The sequence below is a fragment of the Cuculus canorus genome, chromosome 9 (assembly GCF_017976375.1).
Source record: "Cuculus canorus isolate bCucCan1 chromosome 9, bCucCan1.pri, whole genome shotgun sequence".
Classification (NCBI taxonomy): Eukaryota; Metazoa; Chordata; class Aves; order Cuculiformes; family Cuculidae; genus Cuculus; species Cuculus canorus.
The window spans coordinates 18,369,505-18,393,133 of NC_071409.1; the positions used below are offsets into that span (position 1 = coordinate 18,369,505).

General features: G+C 39.3%; 1 protein-coding gene across 6 annotated transcripts in view; it reads left to right on the forward strand.

Moving 5' to 3' along the window:
• The window catches only part of TBL1XR1 (TBL1X/Y related 1), a 111,980-nt gene that overhangs the window by 44,946 nt on the left and 43,405 nt on the right, over positions 1-23,629 (forward strand). For 4 of the 6 annotated variants that reach the window (XM_054074480.1, XM_054074485.1, XM_054074481.1 and 1 more), the window contains exon 2: positions 2,923-2,991. The gene's annotated coding sequence lies outside the window, so the exon portion shown is untranslated. The remainder of the gene's footprint in view (positions 1-2,922; positions 2,992-23,629) is intronic. The other 2 variants (XM_054074483.1, XM_054074484.1) reach the window with 1 other exon arrangement.

Sequence of the window (23,629 nt, forward strand, 5' to 3'; positions counted from 1 at the left end):
CCCTGCAGATGGGAGCTGCCTGCCTACTGCAACCTGTTTGCCTGGACCTTTTTGCCACTTCTGCATGCAAGCTGGTCTCCAGAGATTGTGATGTCTTCAGGCACTGCTGCCACTCTGTGCACCGCAGTGAGATGCTGTTCCCGAGGAGATGATGTTGGGTGTTGTACCAAGTGTCTGAGTGCGGTGTCGAGGAGGGGACGGCACACAGGCTTCAAATATGTCGTTCTTGTGCAGAAAAACACAGTGTGAGCAAAGCTGGTGAGCACTGGCTGGGAGCAGGTCTGCATGCCTGCAGAAAATCTTCTTTCTTTCTAAGTCAAGGGGAGCAGTACTCAGTCAATGCATTAGTCATCAGTCAGTGGTCAGCTCTCCAGCCCCTCCAAGATGAAGGATCCAAGCTCGCAAGCTACTGTGTGTTCCCTGGGTGTGCTTTATCAACTTCAAGGGCATCTGGTGTATTATTTTTAAGTGTCAGGTACTGTAGCTGTTACTACTGTTACACCTGGTCACATGTTTAAATCACAGTCACAGGTCTATTTATAAAGGCAAAAGATAGTCTAAAATCAATAAATTATAGCAGTCACCTACATTGTCAAGGTACATGCCAAAATCCAGTGGGATACATTTGGAATTAAAAAAGCTGCTGCTGAGGCATTTGTACTTAGTACTTGATTCTGAAGGACATCACAGTGTTTTCTGAACATTTATGTGTCATTTCAAGCATTCTTATTTAAAACTGGAGCCTACAACCAATTAACATGAGTGAGGAGTGAAGCAGAGTCAGTGAACCCTTTCTTTTCTTATTCCCTGCTCTCTTGAGGCTTTGCTTCCAGCTTCTTTCCGTGTCACTGCCCTGTTTAGATATAAAGTGAAGGACAAGAAGCCTCTTCCACGGTTCAGACAGAAAGGTTTGCCTCTCTGGCTTTGACGATAAGTACAGCACTCAAAGGATTGCGCAAGGGCAAAGGGGTGTTGGAAGGAGACAGTTTCGGCAGTGTATGCTGAGGAAAGCTTTTTTTTCATTGAGGAAAATGGTTTGTTTGTGCGATCATCCTTTTATTTATGTTTGCCATGTTCCTTCCCAAATGAAATAACCCAAACCAAGCATCGTGCTCAGAATAGGGCAACGAGCCCTCTTCTGCTGTTCTCTGTACACAGCTTTTTCTAATGATTTAGTCTGCTCTCAGAATAAGAGTGCAAATATTGTTGGGTTGGTTGGTGTTCTGTTTTTAAGGAAAACACTTGTTATAAGCAAGTAGTGTTTGTTTATGGGGTCTGCTAAGCAGGTTGATAAAGCTTTCTCTTCTCTGCTGGTCTGCAACTCTGGCTGTGGAAAATAACAAACTTTCTGAGCAGCTCTACATAGGAACCTGTGCCACTTGAAGAGCGGAGTTTTCCTCAGCCTATTTACATGATTCCTGTGGCACAGCTAAGCAAGGAAATGAGCATGTTTGCAAATTCTTTCAATTCCCAGCATTCCTTCAGTATTCAGCATCTTTTGCAGCGTCTCTTGCTTGTGCTGTGAGGGTTATGTGCTGTGGTGGTTACATTTCTGTCTGTCCTTGGTAGTGTGGTGGGAATCTCCAAGAATAAAGCAAGCCCGGCTGCTGCAGCTCTTTTCTTTGGCGGGATGCAAAAATGGCTTTATAATAAACCATATCCTGGCTGAGTTTGAAAATTGCACATGGGAACTTTATGTTGATCACGAGGCCTGAAGCCATTCTTTGCTCATAGTAAAACTTTTTGAACACAATTTGCAGATGCTTTGTAAATAGTTTAATCTAAAAATAGCCGGATTAGACTTTATTAGTCACTCATGTCCATCTGTTGCCCTTCCTGCTCTTTGAGTGGGTGATTAGATTGTTTCCCAACAAGAAAAGTAGCCTGGCAAGTATTTCTTTGGAGAGCAACTGCTCAGAAATATTAGTGTGAATAAAAATTGTTTGTCATTAATGAATAAAAATGGATGTTACAGTGGATGGAGTTAACGCATATCTGGACAGTAAAATGTGTTTATACTTAACTTTGTTGTTAGGTACATTAAATTATTATTTATAAGTAAAGAAAATTACTACAATGTAGGAGAGCATGGATTTTGTCAGATTATATTTTTGTTTGGTTTTTGAAGATCCAGGGAGATCTAGAGAGAGATTGCTCATGAAAATTGCACTAGGAAAATTTCTGTTATGTATGTGTTGTCAGATGTTGCCAGCAACTGGTATGAGCTGGGCTATTTTAATTACTGCAGTCCCTGCTGGAGCTGGTACCTGTCTGGGTGCACGGGCACACCTGTGAACATAAACGGCGTCATTTAGTGCAATACATGTTAGGAAAAGAAATTTATTTCTTAAACTGCTTTTCAGTGGATGTGACCATTTTGGAAGTTAAACTGCTGGAACGTTCATTTTTGTCTGAGGCTTTTCACTGTGTTTAGAATTCAGTAGATGAGATTTGTTTCCAGAATGGCCATGGGCAGAAGGTACTGTAAGCTGCCTGTTGGCCTAGTAGAAGGCTTTTCTGGAGAGCTAAGGCAGAATCCAGACATTAGGGTTTTATACGCAGGTTGTTAGTCACGTCCATTCAGCAGGAGCGCACATGAACGGCTAGAGTTCTGATGCTACAAGCAGTCATCCAGCAGGCTCACTTGTTTAAAGGTCTGTGTTTCAGGCTCCCTACAGGAGTAGTTCATGGGATGTGGGTAGTGACAGCATATATGCAAAGCCCCAGCTCTGCGTGATCTGCTGTGCTGGTCACTGCTGCTCTGGGCTCTATACAAATTTGGTGGTGATCGCTCTGCTCCTCGAGCAGAGTAGGCTGCAAGAGCCATAGAGGCCCATACTTGATAACATTGGGTTGTATTAATGTCACTGTTTTTGAAATAATAAAAGGTAATGTTTGTTATTTTGTTTCCTTATTTCCTAGTCAGCATCGCCCTACTGTGGCAAGAGGCACCTGAAAGGAAAACTTCCGCATATCAATGCACTGCCAATGGTAAGTACCTTTTTAACTGACTAAAGGTGGTGTGGTTTCTTCCTGCAGATGTACTGTAAGCCAACTTGTGTTCTAAATAGTATTTTTAGAATAACTACTTTTTAGAACACAAGTGGATTACTTTATTTTTTTAAATGAAACATCTAGAACGTCATTGTTTGACAAAACTATTAAAATTGTATCTGGATTTTATCCTGTGGAAAGTAGGGCAGCATGTTAATTTTGAAGCAAGAAATGTGATTTGACAATCGCATAGTTCATTCTCGTGGTAACTGGTTTTGCTGCTTCTTTTGGCCAAAAGCCTCTTCGAGGCAAGTCATAGCAGAGCCGAGTGCTCTGTTGCCCCCACTTGATTGCTCTCTGCATTTTTTTTCAGTACTAACAGATTCTCCTATAAAAAAAAACCCAACACAATTCCAGGTGCAGTCTGTTTCAGCACATTTGACAGTGTGAGACTATTGAAGTGAAAATCTTAGCTTCTGCTTAATTGATGCAATAGTATTACTGCATCTCTGGAATATTACTTAGTGTTGCATACTATTGGAAGTTTGTATTTGCAGACTGTCTTTGTGGTTTACGTACGCTTTCTGATGCGCAGATAGAAAGCAGAGGTGAGGACTGGAACTTAGTGATGAAGCTCTGATCAAAGAACCTTTTATTTCAGGAGTTTTGGTGTCTTGTTGTCACAGTTGAGGTGTGTAAGCATGGTAACTGCAGCATTAGCCTTAAGAAATTAAGTGCATAAAGGGCCAGGCTGAGTTTTATATTTCAAGCCTCCCTGGATCATTGAGCTCAGTATAGAAGTGAAGGGGACGGTTTTGCTAACCATTGGCTTTGAAAACCCAATTTGGGATCTGAGAGCTGAGCTGGATTCCCTTGGTTTGTTTGTGGGCGTGGATCTAAATAATATGTAAATAAATTATAGCCTCACTTCCACTTTTGCAACTATACTTTGTCCTGTGAGCAGAGTGATGCTTCAAAAGAGTTTGCTTGGCTGTAACTTCTTTAGTTTGAAATGTAGTAATTCTATTGACTCTTGAAGTGAAATGTAATGGAGCACAGATTTTTTGTACCAAGTAAGGCAAATAGGACTCTGAAATCAGAAGATCTGCGTCAAGTGTTTGTTATTTAATAGCCTGATGCTTAAGCTCAGAGTTGATATGTGTAAAGTTTATATTGATTTGGGATGAATTTCAGCTAGTGGGAATGGATTTGTTGAGTAAAAAGTCATCATTTTTACCTGATCATGTAGCCTGGTGTTTTAATTTTCTAAACCTGAAACGTACAGCGCACTCAGCCTTTTCTATTATGGCTAAATTTTCATCGTTGTTGTTGATAAAAACCTATTCTGATTTCTTTCCAGTTTGTATTCGAGCCTGTTTTTAGTTATGATGTAAAATACAGGTCTATGTTACTGCTTCTCTTAAAAACATGACTCATTCCATATTAACCTAGTCCTTATACTTCATAAAATTTTAACATACTGAGAGACTGTACTTGAAATGTTACTGCATTTTGTCCTAATTTTCCCCCTACAGATTATATTAGAAATTCAGAATTGCAGAGTCTCAAGGGCATGCTAGTTGTTACAGTGATCATAAAACATACTCAACTGTAGTGAAGTGAAATACTCCCCACTCTTTTCTTTAAGGGCTACTTTTGTGCTGTGAGTTGTTATATTTTATTTTTTTAGAGATTTCTAAACAATTACTTATCTCTTAATTACCTTGAAGCAGTTTTGTAAATTTAAGAGACAAGGCAGACACATTCTCCATCATCCCAAATGTAATCAGAACTTTATCTGGTTTATAGTGAAAAATACTTTTATAGTTTTTTTTTATGTTGTTTTTCTCTCTGATAATGGCAGACAAAATATGGGCCAAAGGTTGACCTGAAAAAAAGCAGTTTCTGTTCTTCTCCCCAACAGGACTTGGTTTAACTTAGCTACCCATCTTCAATACATATATTTGAATCAGACACTTGTTTCTGATTCCCTTGAGAAATTATAATTTTTTTGACAATTTTGTTAAATCACGATTTTCAGTTCATTTCTTAGTACTAAAAAAAATGAAACATGGAAGTTGCACATCCTCTTTTGTTTTTCTTTGCTTTTGTATTTCAAAGTTAATTAAAACGTGCTTTTTTCCCCATCATATATGATATGTTAACTGATAAATAAGTAGGGTAAAATACCTGTTACTTCGTAAAAATATATTGTAGTTCTTGGCATTGTTTTCAAATATTTATACTGTGATATAGCCTGCTAAAGGAGAGTAGGCTGTGTTCAATTGGTGTAAGTTCTTCTTCCTGTTCTTCCAGTCAACTGTAATGTTCCTTAGAGTCTCAAAGGAAAGATGCAAAAACTTAACAAAAAAGATCTCTTAGGTGAAGAAAAATTAATGTATAATGCTAGTTTTCCTAGGACCTCAAAAGTTCATTTTGAGGCTGATAATTGGGTATTTAATCCACAGTCACACGGGTTAATGAATGTGTGAGAAATAAATATCAAAAGTCCTGGACCTTTGGCCTAAATAAAAGATCACATCAGGTTTTCTGCAAATTAATTTTTTTGTTACGTGATGGAACAGGTAGCTTACCTGAGAGAGATTTTCCATTTCACCTTGCAAGGCTTTTCCTGCAAGTTTTAGAAGCAAACCAGTGCCTTTCTGACTTCTACAGTTTATCAAAGCAGCCCTGGGGGTGTTTGTGTGCGTAAATATAAGTGGCTACATACGGGTGTGCTTGAGTCTACATGCATGTATACATCCATATAATATTTACGTATATAAAAGGCAGTGTGCAAAACCTAGAAACTACAGAAGCCGGGAAGAATCTGTTTGTGGCTACCATACAACAGCTTGCTGTGATGGATTTTATTTCGCAGGAAGTAACCAAAAAGAGCTATGGAAGAATTGAGCAAGAAAGGCAATGTGGTGGCCCTCTGAGAGGCATACTGAAAAACACTATGCTTGGCTTCTTGGCTCCATCTCTTACTGGATAGTTAGTTTGACAAAGATCAACACACCGATCAGTTGAAATGGTCTCCTCCCCAAGAGCATAGAGGATGTTGCTGTTTATTACACGCTGATACAGGCAAAGTCTGAGAATAGGCAGCAAGCACAAAAATGGAGTTGTCAACAGCTAAGTCGTGTCCTAGTAGTTTCTTGAGGGGAACACAAAGCAGATGTGAAGTCCATTCCATCTACGACGCTGTTTTTTACGACGCTGTTTTTTGAAGGTGTAATACCGTTTGTGTTTCGTCAACTATTCTTGCATGTAAGAGACTTGTTACAGGAGAACAACTCTGCAGGTGCCAAGTCTCTTAGGCCAGGAAATTCCATAAGTGAGACACTTCAATGTGATCAACCTACCCAGCAGATTTAGCCCAGAAACGGCAGGAGTGGTTGGAGGAGCTGAGGAGGGTGAAGTCACTCCAAAGAAAAAGGCATTTAGTAAACAGATTGGAAGATGTCTGCAAAAACTGCAGCAAGACTTTTTTTCAACACCATTTGTAGTGCCTTCTGTAGCGTTGTCCTGTGAACTTACCACTGCTTAGAAGACAGCTGGAATAAATGACTAGAACTATTAGCCTCTGGTTCCACAACAGCTAAACCTGTGTAAATGCTGATCTGTCTGTCGGGTAATCTGCCAGTCCATGATCTTAAAATGGTTTCATGCATAGGAAGACAAGCAAAGGAGAGGGCAGGAGCCTGCACCCAGAACTGGAGAAGCTGGGTTTGGCATGGAAGTCCTGTCTTTGGTGGTGCCTGCCAAGGACAACAAGAGGTCCGTGCCACTAGCTCCAGGGTAGGCACTGGAACTGCAAAACTAACTTTTGTTTCAACAGGAGCTGAATGTCATCTCACAAAGATGAGCATGTACAAAAGAATATCTGTGGGTGGGTAGACCTTTGAAAGATGGTAGTGCTGAAGGTTAGTTTTCATTACACTGAGAACTCATTACTCCCTTGCTTAAGAGTTTATGAAACCTGGCAGTGCTTAAGGTGTTGGCTGCCAGAGACACGAGTGGTTGCTTCAAAATAAATAATCCTGCGTGATTAACGCCCTCATTCTTCAAATACATACGCATATGCGTATGTGTATCTTCAAGCGTAAGGACGGTTCTTTTGAGATATAAATAAGAAGCACTTGTGTGCGTAAAGCTAACCAAGCCTGAAAGTGTTTTCAATGGTAGGGCCTAAAAGTGCTCATGAAATTTATTGTTGAGGTAGTTGGTCGTACAGTTTATGGAGTACAGCTTTAAAAGAGGGGGGGAAGATGTATTTCTAGCAGTTTCTGCAAAAGCCTAAACTGAGTGACAACATAAAATTTTGGACTGTTCTGCCTGAATCGATGGATGCTATTATCAGTGAAGGAAGGTGAAGTGCAATGTATTTTGTCTGATAATTGGTTACAGCTGAACAATTATATTTCACAGTGTTCATCCATAAATTCTATTTATTGGATCAGAATGAATTTAACTGATCTAGTAGTGTGTGTTGAAGAGGAAGCGCTAATAACATGATACTGAAGAAAAATTGTGTGGTGTGGTAGGGTGCATACTGTGATAAATATTAAAAAAAAAATATATACTACTGCATTCTGCTCCATTTTTGGTAGAGTTTTTTAATTTTGTATTTTTTTATTTTACAAAAAGCAAGTTAAGCACACAACCAGGATTCCTGTCTGATTTAGAGGGAAAACACTTCTTGTCTCCCTGTTCTACCATTGCTCAAAGTTCACTAATGGATTAATCAACTGCAAGGGAAACTACTGTCTTTGAAAAAAGTGGTGGCTCTATTTTGAAGTAGCATTTGTCAGAAAACTTTCTCTGCTGATTCTCTAAGCCTTTTACAGTTCAGAAATAAGCTTTGACTAAGAATTCTCTGCAGAACCATAAATATGTAATTACCTAAGCAGCCGGGATATGTAGCCCCTGGCAGGTGCCCAGTGCGGTGCAATCACAAGAGCAAAGGGAATGGGGCCAGTATATGAAAGTAGGAGAATGTCCTCTGATACAGGATAAAGGCAGTTGCTGTTCCTTGCCTATTGCTATTCCTAGGTTTTAAATGTTAAATGTATCCGAAAAGAGGCTCTTTTTGCTACAATGACTTGTCTTGCGTTAGGGCATTTTTACTCTGTATTTTTTCCCTAGTCATCTTCTTCCTCCTTTACCTCCCCTGCCTTGAGTTTTTCTGTTTGTACCACTTTATGCAGGTTTTAGTTCAGTAGTTAACAGCAGCAGTAGCAGTGCAGCTAGCATTAGATTATATCTTACTTGATCAGCATGCCATCTGCTTTATAGGAGAGAGAGATTTTGTTTCTGCTGTGGGTTCAATGCCATATGCCCATGGTGAAGTTGTGTGACCTGAAATGACCCTTTCCCCACTCTATTATATGAAGGAATTAGAAGTAGTGTCAAATGTTCCTGACAGTAAGTAAGTTTGTTGCATATTTAAAAAAAATATAACTGCGTATTAGGTGTATTTGAAGTAGGATGTTATAGAAAAAAACTAAGGACAGGCTGTTGTGTGTCTGAAGAAGAGCAGGGTTTATTTTCCATAGGACCATGTTAACGTGACGCTTCCATGATCAAGTCTTGATCCTGGTTTCCTTCCTGGCAACAGAAAGGTGATACTAGTTTGAGTCAACAAAAGTAAAAGCTGTTGGTAGTTTCAGTGCTGTTGATGCTGGGAGATAGTGAATGTTGCTGGATAACAACAGAAAGTTTATAGGCTGAGAGGAATGATATTGAATATACCAACTTTTATTTGTTTCGGAGAAACCGAGTCCTACTGGCCACCAAAGTCTAGGGACACTGTGTCTGCATGGCCATCAACACGGATGCCAGTTGTAGAAGCATGTACTTACATGCCAATTTTCATAGTTCAGCATATGAATAGAAATAAAGATTGTAGTCACCAGCTTAGGGCACCCGTATTTGGAAGTGAAGGTTGTGTGTGGTGTTCTTACTGTGATTTAATGCACGTACAGAAAAAAGTTATTCAAGGCAAGGGTTCTGAATCCTCCTAGAGTTGATATCTGTCACGTGTGTGTAGGATCAACATCCATGAATTTAATATTCACAAAAATGGAAGGTAATAACATCAAATGTGAGCAGTTGGAATGCTTATCATCATTAATGATATTAATGAAATTTTCCCCTTTTGTTTAATTTCTTTTGGCTGTAAATGGACCATGTTATGGTCTACGTGTGTTTTAGAAGTGTTTTATCATGTCTTCAAGTGGTTTTCATCTGTTTCAACAAAAAGACAAACCCAGTAGCATAGATTAAATTCAAGCCCGTCATAACAATATGAAAAAAAGAGGAATGTATTAAAGTGATAAACTGGCAACTGAGCTTTTATAAAACCAGCCATCTCACGCTTTCGTAAACTTTTATCTTTTAGCATATTCACCACTTATTGTGAAAACAGCCGTACACATTCTGGTAAAGAGAATGTAGTAAGCCAAATAACATCCCTGTATGGTGGACTATGAAGAAGTGATTTTAAGTGTGTGCTTATTAATGAGAGTCTAGAATAAAGTCAGTGATGGTTAGAATGGATCAGAATAGAGGGCAGATCAGCCATCAGAGAGGATTCTTTTTTCGTTAATAAAAGAAACGAATTTAAAACTATCAGGTACATAACACACAAATTAAGGGGAAAAATAGATGGTCAAAGGTTAAAGAGGGAATGAAAACACAAGTTTTATGGTCACAAGATCAAATGAGGCATTAGTTAATTTTCCTTTTTTTGGTGCAGTTCACCAGGAGTTCACGTAATTCAACTGAGCGATTGAACTGGAACAGAAAAGAGTGCCAGAAAAACTGATTACTAATAACATAAACAGAAAAATAATCAAATAAACTTCAGTCTTTATGTCAGCATTTCACATTAAAATGCATTTGAAAAGGCTAGAATTCTATCCTAGTTGCATGGAACCTGATTTACATAGAAAACAAATTTAAAAGAGCTGGTCTTGCAACGGTTGATAAATTATTCTGCTAATGAGCCGTCAAAATGGATTTAACCAAGAAGTGACTGAGGCGCAGAAGGTATTTTGTGAATACTGACCATCTGGGAAATGGGAAGTAACCTGAGGAGTTAGGTATGGGTATTTGATCCCAAGGAGACAATATGAGGAGGTGGCTGTTAATTACATAAATAGCAAATGGAAATAGCATTAGAAATGCTGGGGTTTTGCTCTAAATAGAAGATACTGTACAAGTTCTTACTTCCTACTGTGGGCGCCCCTGAGGTGATGTACTGCTCTTCAGGCAAGGCCATTGCTGCCTTTTCTCCTGTAGGTTTCATGCTTTTTGCAATAAGCTGGTAACTGGTTTGCTTATGAGTCCATGAATGTGAATGCAGCTTAGAGCAGATTGTTTGCATACCTTTCCACTAGCCTGATTCCCAGTTTCTTTTATATTTAACTTTTTTTAAAAGCAAGATCCTTTTATGCCGAGTCGTTCTTTTGGTTAGTACTTAGATGTTTCCTATGCTGTTGTAGTTTACTAGATACCCAGCTGAATGTCCACTTCAGTCAGCAGGCGGACTCTTGCATGTCCTCTTTTTTGGCTGAAGCTGAAAACTATGGTGAACAGGCTGTTTTGGAGCAGCTGCTTTCATTAACCCATCCAGTTTTGTTCCGCCAATCTCTTTGCTGAAGCTGACTGAGGTTTGTCAGCAGATCTACCTCATTCATGGTCTACCAGAACAAGCGCTCCCTCTTTTTCTTTATTTTTAGTTATACGTGCTGTGGTTGTGTCTATGGTGGTCCATGTATTTCCATTGAATTTCCCTTTTCTCCTAACCCAAACTAAATAAACCATTTTTTGTCTTGCATTATGACCGTGTCATGGCAGTTGCAGGGATTACCTTGTTGAGGTTTGCAATACCCCTTGGACTGTCACAGTTTCTCATTTTCTTTGGACTGCTTTTTGTTCATCTGCAGTTTGACATGCTTTGTAGCATCTTCGGAAGAAGATTGAATGTTACATGACTTAATGTAAGTGCAGCCCTCTGAAATATCTTGATCTTAACGTCCCAGTGTCTGGAATTCATGAGGGCTCTGGCTTTGTGTTGGGAGGGGACTGAGGCAAGGTTGCTCTGCATCTTGTGGTTTTATGTACATGTATAATCAAAATAGACAAGACTTAAGCATGTGGGCTTCGTTGACACCTGTAGTGGGATCTGTGTTGTCTTTCCTGGAGTTGTTCATTTGGGGTTTTAGACAAAAGAATGAGCTAGAGCTGATCTGTCTGGGCTATGGTATTGTACTTACTCCAGCAATACATAGGAAATTCTTAGTTAAAATACTAATGAGATGCTTTAGAAGAACTGCGAGGTGAATAAGGAGTGTGTTAAAGGGGGGTTAAGTCATTTTGTGATCATGGGGAATGTGCTGGGCCTAAAGGAAGTTTATTGTCTTACAAATTGGTCTTAGGCTGACATTAATGTATTCACTCATGAACTTGGCACCAGAAGTAGGAGTGATAAAATTTGCCAGTGACATAAAGTTGGAAGGTTCTGTCAGTGTAGAGGAGGAACAGAGTATCCTACATGAAGAGCTTTAGGACTTGAGTGGGAAAAGTGGACTGAAATTTCCTAGCACAAGTTGCATGGTTGTGCACTTCAGGACAGATGTGAATTTTGCCCTAACCCGGGCACTTATCTCTTGAAAATGACAGAGGAACAGAAAGAATTCAGTATATTAGCCAGTAAAATCAAAGGACATCTTTTTACTAGTACCCTGCAACTCGGGAAAATGTAGTCCTAAAATGTGTGAGGTGAAGAGGTACTTAAGGTAGAAATAGGAAGATGTGAATGCTGCTCGTTGATGTGCAGGGCAGCACTGCTGAATCCGTGTGTGTAACACTGAGCTACTCTGGTCGAATACATGCAAGAAAGATGAGTGCAAAGTGGAGCAGGTGCAGAAGAGGACTATGGAGATGGTGAGGGAACAGCTGACTGTCTTGCAAGATGAAAATATGAGGTTGGTTGGTTTATCCAAGTAAAGTGAAGTCTGAGAAGTGATATAATTGCTCTCTCTAAATACATGAGGTTTTGATAAAGGCTTCAGTGAGTACAACTATTTTCAATGTTATATTGAAGACAGCACTGGGACGAGAAGTGTGTGTATCTTGGCAAGGAGCATATTCAAGCTGGTAATTAGAAAACAGATCTCATCCATTGGGGAGTAAGATTTTTGGATACTCTCCCCATGATATAATGAGAGGCACAATAGCCTCGCTGGTTTTAAGGTGGACACTTGTTAGTACAAACTGGGCTCAGGGCGGGACCCTGACTGTCTTTGTAACACGCATTGTTTGTGGAATAACAGGTTATGTCTTTGAAAGGTGAGAGCTTGATTTTGTATAACCTGGAGAGAATATCAGCAAAATTTCAGCTGTGTTCTCTTTTGCCAGATTAGCAAATTTGACACATACAGAAGTAAATCACGTCCTTCTGTTAGGAACACGGGACAGAAACTGTTGCCTGGGACAAAACAATGTAATGAATATGAACATTATATAGTTTGGCAAATTCAGAAGTACATAACAGGTCTTGGACTCATTTTTTTGTCTAATTTGGAAAGAACTTTAATCAGTTATGTAAATGCCTTTAAATTTATGCTTTGCAAAGAAATGTTAAATATGTAAATTCTGAAACCATTCGGAGAGAACTTGTGGCATCTATACATAGCCAACCTGTGGAAAAAAACACTTGTTTTGCGAGTTCCTATGTTCTGTTGTAACCCCGAGACTGATCTGGGACTTTTGTTTGAGTTGAGAAGCACCAGTAAAGCAAAGCTTGAGAGACGAGTTGCTAGAAGTGCCAAGTTACAGCTGCGGTGGGTGACATCTACTTAAAAAGATCTGAACTATGCAAGACTCATAAGTTAGGAACCCCAGTGCTTACTTTTGAAGAAAAAGCATGGCAGCTTAAGCGGAGTTAATTGTTCCACATACTTTTCTGATTTGCAACTCATCCGGTGGAAAATCCACAGTCGTTTGTAAGCACAGTGCGCTGAGTAGGGAAAGGAGCTTGGAGATCACAGGAGGAGATCTGGGTCACAAAATATAACGCACTTGCTTCCTTATTCTCTTGTCCTGGCAGCACATCACTTGTTTAGAACAGTGCTACCTCCCCGGGAATCTTCCACTGGAAAATGAATGCATGTCAGTGTGTGTGTATATGTGTATATATATATATGTATAAATAAATAAATAAACAAATACATATATATAGAAATAAAAATAAATACGTATATAAAAATATATATTTATAAACATATCTACCCCTGTCTAACATCTCTGCAAAATTCCATGAAAATTGCCTGGAAGTCAACTAAAAATACCTATTTTGAAACAGAAGTGGGTGAAATGTGACGGCTCAGTGAGAGGTCTTCTAGCCCTTCTTTTGACAGTTTGAGAGTTGGGCATCGCTTCGGACAACTTGGAAGATAAGGCTGTGCCTTGTTTACACAAACAACTTGCTGCACACTGTGTTAGTTGAGAAACAATAGCACGTTGTTACCATGTGCATGACTTTAGTGTGTCTAAAGAGCAGTTTTGTGGCTATCTCAACTTTGAATTCAGTGTGCTATAGAGCACCTCTGCTATTATATGCTGAAATCCTGTGATAAAAGTGCTATAATTAGGAAGCTTGGTTGAAGAGCTGGGTAGGAGAAACACTTCCATTCCTTAAATTTGGTGGGTTTATCAATGGGAAATACATGCCCTGACTTGCTGTGTATTCCAAGAAGAATTTAATGATGGACATATTGAGTTAGCTGAAAAGAACAATGCCATTGAAAAGCAGGAATATCCTGAAAGGGGAAGAGGATGGTTGTTTCTGCAGTAAGTGAATACCAAAAATCCTCCAAAATGGAACATTTTAAACAGTGGGTTTTATGCTTCCTTTCTCCTGTACTAAATTGCAGTGAGAGAAGCGAATGCATAATCTGTAAAGAGTGGACTTGATGATAGGAAATGCATCTATTTATCACTTCTAAGCAAATCTGGGTGAGCTGTATGGATTTTTTTAGTAACACCTAGAAAAAATAATTAGTTTTGTGAGTCATAAGTCTACGAAATATTTGCTGAATGAAAAAAGAATCCTAGACAGGCAGAAGTGCATGTGTTACATTTTGCCTCACACTAGGATAATGGCTGCAAATTTCTAGAGGTTCAGCTGTTTAAGAAGGCATTCCCTTAACTCAGCCTGACAGCCAGAGCCAAGAACAGAAAAAGTGCCTCTCCCTGTGATGCTTTTTCCTTTCCTTTCTTACCCTGTTCCCTCAAAACACTTCTCATTGGGCTCTAATCTATCTTGGTGCTCACATTTCTGCTGTGTTTATGAGGTGGGAGGGCTGAGGAAGGACTTGCCTATAGGAGGCTGTTTGCTATATGGCTAGTTTAAAACACGAGAATGCACATTATCTTGCTGCTAGTTCTATATAGGGTGGGGTGTTTTTTTCCAGCCACAGAATCACTTTGTTAAATATCTTCCTATCTTAATATTTCTCTGGATGTAAACCACAAGCTAGCGTTTAATCCTCGGTCCATCCTACAAATATTTCACTTCACTGACCAAAGAAGTTATTGAATTTAGATGAAGAGAATATTTGTTTATGGTGAAGGCAATATTTCAACATTGTATTTACCTTAAATCAGAAACAACTAGCACTTCTAGGAATGACTAGAAAAGCAGTGTTGCATCTTGGCACTTCGGTTGTCTTTGAAGACTCTTCGGTGGATTTTGCCTCCCACAGAAGAGGAATGTTTTGAGTTATTATTTTTATTTTCAATGGGATGTGCTACGAGGCCAGAGCCAATAGTAGTAGAGATGCAGAGTGTCTGCAGGACCTTGGTTGGCAAGAAGAAGTAGCAGATCATCTAAGGAAAATACAGTAAAACAAAACAACTGAAGTCCTGCATGGAGATTGTTTTTTGTTTTTTTTTGTTTCTTTGTTTTGGTTTGGTTGGGGTTTTTTTTGACGTTTTGCTTTTATGTTGCTTATTGACCTTGTCTCATTACACAATCTTTTTAGTGCAGGAACTAAGTCTTGCATGTTTATGCAGTGTTAGCACAGTGGGGCCCCCATTTTAAAAAAGGGTCTTTTGGATGCTGCCGTTATTAAAATAAATAGCAGTGGCAATTATGTTCATAATGTCTGGTTTTAATTGTTATGAAGGTTCCTTGAGTAAGAAGAGAGGCACTTGAAACAGAACAGAAAAATTGTAAGTGACATGAGTACAATCCTCGTCATCTGTTGCGTGTGTTACTTTTTAATTGTTCGTTTTGTAGATCTTTTTGTACAGCTACGTTTTATCCAAGTGTGTTTAACTACATCAGAGCTTTTACAAGAGTTTGTATCAACACACATTGTGATTTACATTATGATAGGAAAGATGATCATTCCCAGAGGTTTTTCAGTTCCATAAATTCCTGGCCTTGCAGCCTTGTAATTCACTTGCTGTCTGTTTTGCAGTGCACATCAGTGATATAACCTCTGCACAGAGACTTTTCCTTCTCTGCAAGTCCTTGAAGCATACCTGTGTGGGCTGCCACCCACCCCTCTGCCTGCATTCCTGCTCATTTTCCTCTGAGGCACTGATCTGGAGTAGCCTTGGGTGTTTTTTTTTTCTCAGCTAGCAGTGTTGTATAGGGAATTGAGAAGCAGGGTAGGTGGGAATAAAATTGGTTACTGTTACTGTGCTCGTGTCCAGAATTGGGTCAGGTTTTGATTGCTTTGTCAGAGGTTGTTAGTGCTTAAATAGTTTACTTCTCAGCACAAAAGAGAATCTATAGATCTCTTATTATCTTTTTGTTGCACTTATAAAAGTATAGTGTGTATGTATAAATGTAAAGTACAACCAGTCTAGAAAGCCCTATGAACCTTCTCCTACTTGCAAGTGCTCTCAATTTTCTTCTGACAAAATGATTTTCAGTAATACATGTTATGGCACATCTCCAGTGAGCCGCTTTCTCATCAGGGCGTTTCTGTTCTGATGGAAAAACAAGTTTGCTCCACCTGAGGCAGAAAAATAACATTTTTGGTATATGTTTTAATAACATTTGTAAGAGTCTAGCAGATTTACCAGCTGTAGTTAAAAGTCTGTGATGACTTGACAATACTACCTCTTTCTTGTGCCTCTGACTGCCTTCCATAACCTGAATCATGCTTTTGCCCTCATGTTTTTCCACAGAAGTTGTGTAAGTGAATAACCATGTCTGCTTTTCTTGCTGTACTGCATGGGATCATCGGGTTTGGCTCTCTTCTAAACTGCAATTCAGGTGAAGGATATGATAGCAAAGGGTTTGCTGGGTTTGTGGTTATATAATAGAATATTCAGTTATAATAATTTCAATGCACTTAATGTATTAACTGAATTAATTTGGTTAGAGTCAGTGGAAATGCAGGTTCCCTGGCATCTTGGAGGGGTACTACTCTTACCAGGAGATACACCTAGATTGACTGTGAAGCTTCTGGGGTTGTGTGGTGGAAAGCAGCCCTCAGCAGTGGCCAGGAACCTGTGGGATGTACAATAATTGTTGGGAGACGTACTTAGAAATAGGTCGTCATCTCTCAGCAATAAAGGTTAAGGGTCTGTTATTCAGTTGTTCTTTTTCAGTGGTTTTGAAGAAATTTGTCGTGGGTTTTTTAAGTGGTCTGCATGAGCCAGGACTTCCCAGAAGAACGCTTGCCTTCATTTCCATAACATATGCAAACCTCTATATTCTATCCTTATTTTCTATTAAATGAAACCGTCAAATGGCTATCAAATCCTCTTCCCTCCATAATGCCGGCTTTGCCCAGAATAAGTAACTAAAAAAATAAGTTTTAAATGAAAATAATGTTTTTCTTCTGCTGATGGTTGTTTGCGTGTTTTAAGAGAAACTGTTGCCGTAAACTGATTTGGAATAGGAGAAAAATCAAAAGATGTGAGCTAGGCCTTGACTTCCTGCTGGTTTGATATAAAGCAGGCGGTGTGAGACTGATTGCAGTGTTGCAGCTACAGAGGTAAATTTGGTTATTGATAGTTGGGCTCCAGTTTCTATTCATAGATATAAGACCTGTGGATCCCCACAGCTATTGCTTGAATTAAATTTGCTGATGTGACTTAGCTGGTCAAGCCCACCCTAATCCTGAAAATTTTTGAACTATCTCTTTAAGATTTAAATCTTTTCATATAAAGGAAAAATCTTTGCATATAAAGGAAAAGCACAGCAAGGGGTGGGTAGGACCCAGTCCATCTTTTCTTTCTTATCTCTTTTTAAAGGACCTCACAGCTTTCCTGCTTACATGTGTGATAGTTTTTAGAAAAAATAAAATGTACAATGGATAAAAAAAAAACCCATGTGATGCAAGGGGCTTTGGATCTCAGCTGGCTTTGTATTTTGTTTCTTCTTGCAGCTCTTGTTCCCTTTTATCAACTTTGACTCCTCTAGTTTTTAATAGTTATATATTAAACTGAGTCTTAAGCTCATAGGAAAACTTAGGAAATAGCAAAGCATGGACAGTCCTATTCCCATATGGCAAACTATGATCTTAATTCAGGATTCCCTTCACTCCCCGTAGGTTTAAAGGTGAATCGGCAACATGCAAAATTAGTGACAGCTACAATTGATTTCTTTGTACAAATACTTTGATATGCATAAATACACAAGAAATTAAACAGCTGTTGCTGGGCCTCTGGCTTTGTGCAAATCTTAAGGCTAAGAGGATGATTTTCTTATTTTTTACAAGAATAAAAGCCAGCTGTAGAAGGAAGTTCTGTAAAAGGCATTATTAGGTATGTGCTCTTGCAAGCTGATGGAAAGTGATGTGATTTTATTCCAAGAGGAAAGATGAGCAGCACTGATTACTATGTTTCTCTTCAAGTCTGTCTTTAAAGGTATTTCTGTGTATTCCAAATTAATCTGCTATAAAACTATAAAATAGACACATTATCCACCAAAATGTGTGTACAGGTCACCTGTTGTCGAGAAGATGTGTTCCTTAGTCTTAAGTTTGCTTGGAGAACTGTTTCTATGTAATTCTTTATCTGTTTGTTTCCCCTCTGTGGCAGACCTGTCTGAAAGAATGACCTGCCTCTTTCTCAGCAGAAGGCTTGAGGCAATTTAGCATGTATTGCCAGGGTTTCTCCTGCCAGCTCTCCATCTTCAGGGAACCTCTGCAGGGTGCTCTTTTTTTCAACTTTTTCTGCAGATAGCGTCAGGCATCTGGAGAAAGAAAGGGAGAACTGTTTTCAAGGCAAATCACAAACCAGAAGAAAACTTAGTGGAATAAGCCATATTCTTTAAAACTAATTCACCTCAGTGACTTTTGACCTCCACTGAAATCCCCAACATGGTCTAGTTTTGCTAGAGAAGCCCTGAATCACAGCATTTGCAAAAGCTGTAGAGAGGAGCCATCCCGTGCTGGTTGTGTGCTACTTGGTTTTTTTCTTGACAGGAGAGAAGCCAGAGAGGCCATAGAGGAACATCTGCATTTCAGTAGGTAGTTATGGATAAAGTGTGTCTTCCATCTCCTTGAGCTGATAGTCACCAGGGCACTTGGTTTGGACCCAGTGTGGTTTTGTGCAGGGTATCTTATGCAGGTGCATGCACCTTCCCCTGCTGATCGATAAGATATATTGTTAGAGGGTATTTCCCCCTTGTTGGAGACTCCTTTCTATGAATACAGTCTAAAGATGGAGTAGTGTGTTGTGTTGCATTTCACGGGACATTGCATGTAGCATTAGCAATCAAAGCTTGTCTCTGGTTGAAAAATAATAAAATCGGATCCAAGAATATCTCATTAGCATCTCTTGGGTGCTCAGTCCTCCCAGGATGACTGCTGCACAGGACCCATAAGAAATAGCTGTGCCAGTGTCTGACCCAGCTTCATACCAATGAATTGCTTAATCCGTTTTTTTCTATCTCTCCGCATAGACTTCTTTGTGGAAAAATGCACTGGCTCGTGTGATGTAATAAAGACTATTAAAATCTATAGTAGCACTTGTACATATAGCTGCCTGTAATGAAAGCTAGATGTTAATTTGGGAAGGCACACAATAGGGGTATTGTGATTTAACAGTGGCTGACATGTCTCTCAAAACTCAAAGTAGGTTGTCTCTTGTTTTGCAATTGACATTTTGCTAGTGGGTGGCTAATTGCTAATTTGAAGGGAAATAGACCAGTGATCTAATATTAATAACTAATTAATAGTTATGTGGATATTTTAAGTCTATTTTTCTTCTTATTTATAGGCATATATTATTCATCTGTGCTGTGTATCCTCCTTTGCATATATGTTTAATTCTAAAACTTTTGCTTCGGTAACGCTCATGTGCCTTTGCAGTCAAAAGCTTGAAAGCAAAGTTGGTCGTATTTCTCAAAACCACTTTCTGAGGATGATGATTTCAAAGTAAGGGCACTTTCAGTATTTTAAGAAAAGCCTCCCTCTTGAAGCAAGGCCTAAGAGGAAAGCCAGCGATGTGTTGCCTGCAGGTCACCTTAACTGAGGGTCCCGAATCAGCATCGGTACTGTATTTTTTCCAATGTATAAAGTAAAACCTATGGCATTTTTTAGGCTTCCAATAGAAGTCGGTAGCTCATAGACACGCTGAAGAGGAATAAAATGAGAAGGGGCATCTCACAAGAAGCTGGATCCTTTGGGATCAGAGTGAAACGTGCATTCAAGTGCACATCACTTCTCACAGCACACATGTTAATATACCAATAAGATGTTAGGTTCTGGTTTGCTTTGGTGGGAAAACTTTCTACGTAGGTTTTTATTTCTTCTGCCTATTTACCTGGCCTCCTGCCTTGTCTCTCCCTCCCACTTACGCTTGTCTGTAAATTAACAAACATGTGCAATACTTCACCTTTTAACGAATTCTTATATGAATTTATCATAAGATAGGAGGATTGAGAGAGATGCATTGTACTTTGTATGTGTTTGATATTTTGGATATGTGACAAAACAGAGCTAAACCGCTTTAAAATGCATTCCACTAAACTTGATAGAGCAATGCTGAGGTAACCCTGGGCTGTGAGTGCTGGCTACAGAATTTGTGTGTCTTCTTTGCATCTCATTCCTTTTGTGCGAGCAATTTTGCTATGAGCGCTCAACTCACGGGGGACAAAAATTGTTTCCTCTCACTACTGATAGAGTTTGTTATAGAGTTTATGACAGCTACTTAAATGGTAGCTGTCCTAGGAGGTTTAAGCTGTGTCTTAGAAAGTGCTTGCTGTTGCTGGATTAAAACACTGCTGGTTGTTATCTGTGAAACTTGCCGGTTAGTGGGAGCATCGGCAGTACCTTTGACCACATGCTGCATCTTCTGCATTAAGGTTTTCTTACCGTTTATTGCAGGTGTAACAGAAAACTCGTATTAGTGCCAAGTGTCTAAAAATGAGCATATGTACTTTTCTGCCTTGTACTTTATAGGGCAGGGTGCTATAGCTCTTTGCTTGTTGGAAGGCACGGTTATTGAAAGCGTAGTGTAGGGCTTGGAGCTTTCACAGCCCTCCTGGCAACTGCCAATGCCTTGTGAAAGGTGATGAGCTCTGTGTCTTTTTCTTCTGCTGCTTGTCTCCCCAGAGCTGTGTCTGTGCACATGTTTCAGCATAGTTCATAGCGTCATAGTCGGGAAAGAAACAATTAAGGAGAGACAGACTCACTGCAGCAAGCTGCTTGCTTCCGTTTTCTTGCAGATATCCAGTTTTAAGGTGGTTTGTTTGTTTGTTGTTTTGGTTTTGGGTTTTTTGGTTTCCTTTCCCTGATGCACTTTACTGTGCATAGTACAGAGAACCAACCCAAAACGACTTCGTGTTACTGTGACAGCAAGCTTTGCTGGAGAGATCAGTGTTTCGGGCATTGCTTGGGATCCAGACCATTTCAAGAAGTGTTTAAGGTTCAGTTATTCTCCACTGATAAAATGTAGCTGTAGTGTTTGTCCAATTCACAGTGGACTGAGGAAGAAATGACTCTGCTGAAGCCTTTGCCTGCCCTGGTGATAAGAATTGTATATGAAGGCAGATAATGAGGCCCAGGCTTAAACTCTGCAGGGCGTTGGAAGCATGATTTCTTTTCTTTCACAGTCAGTTTGAGATGTGTTGGAGACTGTCAATAGTTTCTTGAACAGTTTTTGTTCCTGTATGTTTTTCTGCCTCTCTTTGCCTGGCAGTACTACATTTTATTTTCACTTCTACGTGACTCAGGGAATATTGTATCTATGCATGTGCTTCTCACATATAGTCCTGTTGATAGCACTGTAATCACAAGAACACCTAAAATTTCTCTTATATCTTGCCATATTGTAGTAGTTTAGAAACCCAAAACTCTTAACACGTTAAAAATTTACGAAAATTATCTTGTTTCAAGTGGTACCTTCAATGTTTTTTCCTCTCCTAAGAAACATATCTGCGTCTGAGGAATCCTACTTGTCCTTGCAATATTTACTTGCTAATTTTTTCTATGAAAAATAGTGAACTATATTTGTCAAAATAGCAGCCACAACACTTTAAGCATCTTAAAAATTACCTGTATGCCAATCCTGGTCCTGTAATGAAAGCATCTGTCAGATACCACGCTCTGGGATTATTAAGCAACAATTCTTGTAAGAAGTATCTGTGTTTTGAACTGCTGTCGGTCTACCAACAAATTCAAGGAACTATAAATGCCCTCTGAAAGACTGCAGGCAAGGATGATAAGCAGTTGCATATGTTGGAAGTAAACAAGCAAGTTCACGTGTAATTGTCACACTTCTGTAAGTTTTGAAGTACAGGACTTTAATGGCTGAGTTTCTTGTTTGGCTTCAATGAGTAGACTTGGAATATATTCTTCCATTTGAATGAAAATTTTCCTTTTTCTTGAGTCTGCCTTATGTTCCATATATATCTCCATACGTGATTCGTCAGCATTTACAGGTCTCAATATTGGAGTTTCCTACGGAAACACAACTTTCTGCATAGCACCAAAAAATAGTGTCTCTGTGCAAACTTTTAAAAATCCTGAATTATTAAAGGCTCATTGAGTCTGAAAATTAAGTAATGTAACTTTCCACTAACACACGCATTTTTCAGTGTAATTGGGAGATGGTTTGGATTATAGTCTTTAGGCCTATACAGCCAAGAAACCAATTATAGGCATGATTGGAAAGCGATAGTGTGCACTAGTCAGATTATGACAAGATACGAATAATGTAAAATCGCTGCACACCAAATTAGTCTGTATAGGTTTTGACAGTTGTTGCCTTTAATAAACTAAATTGTTAGGCAACACACAGCTGCAATGCTTCCAAAATTGGAGAAAAATAGATGCTATATCTTTGTCAGAAGCTTTTCCATAGAGCAGGACTGCGGGTATTAGTAAGCCTGGTTGGAGTTGTTTGGATGACTTTGTGAATCCGTCTGTGATTTTTATCTCTGTAAGTAGGTGATACATATATTACAAGAGCTACCTTAAAGACTTCATCAGGCACCTTCTTCTTGCTGTTAGTTCTGACAGATGCATTCGTAATCTTTTGGGCTGCCATTCAGTAAACTAAGGTTTGGGTTTTTTTTCATGTGTTTTATGAATAAATGTTGACTAGATTAATGCTGCCTGTTTATTTTCACTACAATCCTGAGCCAAGAATTTAACTCAAATCCTCTGAGAGAGTGAAAGAGCTATCTGTATTGTAACTCCATATGACTATTGAATTGCAACGCTGAAATCCAAGAACCTGTCTTTCGTTTTAGTAAAGTGTTACTACAATGCTTTAGAATTTGGGTAGATTCTGTTTTATTTTAGAAATTGGGCTATTCAGTCAGTAGCTTTATTATGCTTTCATGTCCTCCAGTTGTGGGTTTAGGAACGGCAGTGGCTGCCGAATGACGTTTGTGTCTACCTTGGCAGGACTCAGTTTTGCTGATACGGACTTTAATTAGATATGACATAATTGTGATATAACTTCGTTTTAGTCCAATTTAGGACCAATTCCCACTATTTTTGCATGGATACTCAAGCAAATGAAAGCCTGGTTTGAGGTGTGTGCTCCATCCCAGAAGTGCTACTTCCTACTTATTGAAAATAAGCTGAGGCTTCTGCAAGACACGGTCACTGCCTGGCAGTTGGGCTCATCCCTTGCCACAGTCCAAGAGCGTCGAGGACAGACCTTTCTTCTGAGTTCCTTTTCTGCTGTTGCCTGCAGTGCTTTAGCTTTCACACTTCTTCTCCTGGGAGAACGTGGTGGCACTGACTTTAACGGGGATAAATGGAAGGATGAAGGCTGCTCATTTTCTGTGGTTTGCAGGCACAAAGTATGTAACAGCTTTCTGCTCTGCGATGGTGATCATGACAAGCGTTGCTGCCATAATATAAGTTGCTAGATATTGTGCAGAATGGTCAGGGTTACAGAAGAGATTTTATTTACTTATGTATTTATTGAGCACGCGAAGTAGTGCCTCTTGTATTTGCAACACTGTGGAGTCAACCTTTAAAAAAATTAAATCCTTCTGCCCTACACTTGTGTTAAAAGTCATTCCTGTGTTTCACTTTTTTCTTTTTTTACACTGAAAATGTATGTATAAAACTATAAAGGCTTTAAGCCAAATAGTTTGTATTATCATCAGGCCAAAGAACAAGCCACAGTGTAA